This window comes from Octodon degus, unplaced genomic scaffold (genome assembly GCF_000260255.1).
Source record: "Octodon degus isolate 3935 unplaced genomic scaffold, OctDeg1.0 scaffold00126, whole genome shotgun sequence".
NCBI classification, from domain to species: Eukaryota; Metazoa; Chordata; class Mammalia; order Rodentia; family Octodontidae; genus Octodon; species Octodon degus.
In genome coordinates this window covers 7,989,623-7,993,948 of record NW_004524702.1, presented here as the reverse complement: position 1 = coordinate 7,993,948, position 4,326 = coordinate 7,989,623, and positions in this window count along the sequence as shown.

The window sequence follows — 4,326 nt, the reverse complement described above, 5'->3', positions numbered from 1 at the left end:
ACAATTGGGCTAATTTGTTGGGTGTGTCAGAGTTCACTGGAGGAGAAGAATCAATTTAAAAAATATCATTATGCAAGGGCTGTATTAGGGAGGCTTACAGGATCAAAGAACGAGAGTTCCATTGGCAGTCTGTGGTATCAAAGGCTGAAGTATCCAAAATGGCCATCAATGCTTTATGCAGCAGTGAAGACGAGAACACTTCTGAGGAAGAGAGGAAGCTTCCTTCTTCTTTCTCATTTTATTCCATCCAGGCTATGAGCCTAGTGGTTGTGGGTCTTCCCTCCTCAGCTTTTGGCCTATGTGTCAACCAGCCACAGACACTCAGAGCTCTACTAGCCTGCTAAGCAGTTCTTCCTCCTTTCCTGAATGCTCTTCTTCACATCGCCTGGGTCATCCATTGAGGAACTCATTCCCTTCAACTCTATAAGTGATCAAACATTGAGCAATATTTTAAAGAAATATTCTTGCCCCTTAGCTTAGGAAAGAAGGAGATGCGATTATGCAAGGCCTCATGTGCACATAACGACTCACAGACGGTGTTCACTGTCCCCTGGGCACGCCCGGGCACACCAGCCCCAGATGGACTGGCACTCCGTCACAAGCTCTGGTAGGTGTTGTGTCCAAATAGCTAAAATACACATTTTTCTATGATGGTTTAATCTTAAAATGGGAGCACTCTATAGAAAACAGTCTGCTGTGCTGAAGTTTTGGTAACTAACTTATCACACATTCTTTTAGGCAAACTTTAGAATCATGTTGAGTTATTTAATAAAATATAAAACCATAGGTGTTCTGATTAGATTTTTCTATACAACACCCATGGAAAGTTTTGTATTTTGTTTTATTAAATATTTATATCAATAAGTTGATTTAAAAACTTGTCACAGGGAGTGGTAATCCACACCTGTAATGCCAGCACTCTGGAGGCTGAGGCAGGAGGATCGCTTCAAGTTGGAAACCAACCTAGGTATATAGTGAGTTGAAGGTCAGTCTGAATTCTATCATGAGACTCTATCTCAAAACAAAAACAAAAACAAAGAAATTAACTTTTGTTGGGTGTGGGGGCACACACTTGTAATTCCAGCACTCAGTAGCCTAAGGCAGAAGGATTGCTGCAAGCTCAAGGCCAGCCTGGGCTGCACAATGAGACCCTGTCTCAAAAAAATAAGTACATACATATATACACGTCCACTCCTGCAAAAAGTTCCTTCGTGCCCATTACAGTTAATTCCCATTCACACCCAAGCCCTAGGCAAACACTAATTTTCTGTCTCCATAGATTTGTCTTTTTTGAGCATTTATGTATCATATAATATGCAATCTTTTGTGCCTGACATTTTTTGGTAAATCTGATGCTTTGAGCCTCATGCAGATGATAGCATGTGTTGGTAGTTTGTTTCTTTACATTACTGAGTAGAAGTCAAGGCTGTGACTATAAAACATTTTCTTTCTCCATTTAGCAGTTGGTGGACATTTGGGTTGTCTCCAGTTTGAGCTATAAAAATGAATGTTCCTATGAATGTTTATATACAAATTTTGCACAAACATACTTTCTTGGGTAGATTCCTAGGGATGAAATTGGTGGGCTGAATACTGAGTTGAAGTTTATGTATCTAAGAAACTTATGTATCATGAGGCAGTTTCCCAAGATGCTGTATCCTTTCACATTCTTACAAGCAATTTATGAGGATTCTAATTTCTCCACCTTATTATGAATACTTGGTATTGATGTTTTTATTATAGTCACCATGCATCCACATTAGATTTATATTGTTATAGAAAAGTATACAAAAATCTACCCCCAAACCTGGACTAGTGACTTAAAATCAAACATTTATAGCACAGTTTCTTTGACTCAGGGATTCAGGTGTGGTAAACTTGGTTCTCTGGCTCTAGGAATGTACCCAAATCTGCGGCCCATGGCTGAGCTCGGGCCATCGGAGGCAGCCACAGTCCTCTTCAGGGTGACCGTGGGAGAGGCTGCACGCAGGGGCACACCCACCGCTGTCAATAGGACTCGGCTCTTTCCCTCTGTGGACCAGCTGTCTCCATGCCTTGATGGTGGTTGGTTGAAGGCTGTCCTCAGCTCTCTGCTCCGGGGCCCTTCCCACACTGTGCCAGGGCAGCTCACAACCCCACAACCTGGCTCCCAGTGGTACAAGCAGGTGAGACGGCAGGAGAGGCCAGCAGGGGTCTTTTTGTAACCCAGGCTTAGAAGTGGCATCCTGTGACTTAGAAGCCATCCATCACATTCATTGTGCTTTTAGTTTGCATTTCCTGCGTGAGTAGTGATGTTAAGCTTTGTGTCCCATGCACATGACCCATTTTATAACCTCTGCTGAAAGATCTACTCGCGCTTCTGTGCCTTTGAAAATTGTTGTTCCTCTTATCTAATTGTAAGATTCAAGGTCTTTATAAATTCTAGATACAAGTTCTTTAGTAGACATTTCATGTACAAATTGCATTTGTTTTCTGCAACTATATAGCATGTTACCATGAGCGTAGCAGTTAAAATAACAGAATTTATTGCCTCACAGTTCTGTAAGTGTTGTACGTTATAAGTCGGAGCCGAAAGAAACACCAAGACCCGCCAAGACCCGATGAATATAGCTCCAGAGGTCTCACCGAGATGATTCTCTCTCTAAGCGAGCCCAGAGCCACAGAAGCATCTCACATTTAACGAGGGCTAAAGGCAGGCTAAGGGATGCGCATCACTACTTTGGTGAACACAAACTGCTCTATTGCCTTTAAGCATTTACCTAACTCTAAGTTTACACAGTGCTAGCCGTTAACATCCCAAGCAGGGATCAAAGACCAGACAGGGCGCCCGCAGGAGAAGCTGCTGTCTGTGGCCTTGAATCCAGCCTGCCAGGATTTACAAGAGACACAACAGTTCTCCTTGGGCTCTGTTTTTTGCTCTTTGCCTGTTGGTAGAATCCACTAACTTACATTTTAGGATCAAGCTCCCCGCATTCTGGCTCCATGTAAACTGAGAGTGATTCCTAGCTTCTAGAGGCCAGGAGTGTCTCAGCCCCTTTCTTCCCTATTAAAAGTTGCATCATCGGCCAGATGTAGCTTCGCGGGCCTGTAATTCCAACTACTTACTCTGATGGATGAGGTAGGAGGATTGTAAATTCAAGGCCAGTCTGGGACCTTGACACCAAATAGAAAATAAACAAAAGGGCTGGAGGTGTAGCTCAGCGTTAGAGCCCTTGTCTACCACACAGGGGGCCCTGGGCTTTGCCTTCAGCACCGGCGCAGGTGCGGGTAGGGGTGGGGATGGCTGCTCCATGGCCACCTATGCAGGTGTCTCTCTGGCACTTCATGGTTAAGTCTCTCCCATCACGATTTTAGTTAGTGTCAGCCTACCCTGAGGATAACAGAGGATACGTGCTCCCCTTTTGAGAACCTTAGTCACACCTATAAGTTCTCTGTGCTATGGAAGTTTAGTCACAGGTTGGGGGTTAAGATGTAGACGTTTGTGGAGTAGTGTGTTCTGCCTACCACTCAGATATTTCTCCTGCTCTTTGGCTCTTCGTTGTCTTTTTTTATTATGCCCTTTGAAGTACATATTAAGTTTTTATATTGACGAGTTTATTATTTTTTTTTCCCTTTCATGTGTCATGCTTTTGGTGTTGCATATAAGAAGACATTGCTTAATTCAAGGTCACAAAAATGTTTCTCTCTTTCCTTCCAGAATTTTAAAAAATATTTATCTATTTATTTATTTATTTGATACAAGGTCTCGATACACAGTTCAGATTTTTAGTGATCCTTCTGTCTCAGCACTGGGATTAGAAGTGATCCTTTAATCCCAGCACTGGGATTAGAAGCATGCACCACCACGCCTGGTTTTGGTGGCTGGCACAGTGTCCCTGCGGTTCCTGGGTTGGCATGGTGTGTGGTACTGGGGATCCAACCTGGGTCCTTGTGCTTGCCAGGCAGGAACTTAGACCACTGAGCTATCTCCCCAGCCCCAGAAACTTTTATAATTTTAGTTCTTCAATGGATTTATAATTTGCTTTGAGTTAGTTTTCATATGTAGTTGTGGATAAGGATCTAAATTTATTTTGTAATTCATTAATTCCTTTACTTATTTGCTTTGTATGTGAATATTTAATTATTCCAGCACCAGTTGTTCAAGACTCTTCCTTTGCCCATTGAATTGTTTTCCACCCGTGTCAAAAATCACTCAGTGCTTTACTCTGAATAACTACTACGAAGACAACAATATGTAATGTATTAATTATTGTAACTGTCCTACTGACCTGTTTTGAAACTCTCATTGCTATTTCTTTCTCATTAAAATTAATAAAAATAAATAAA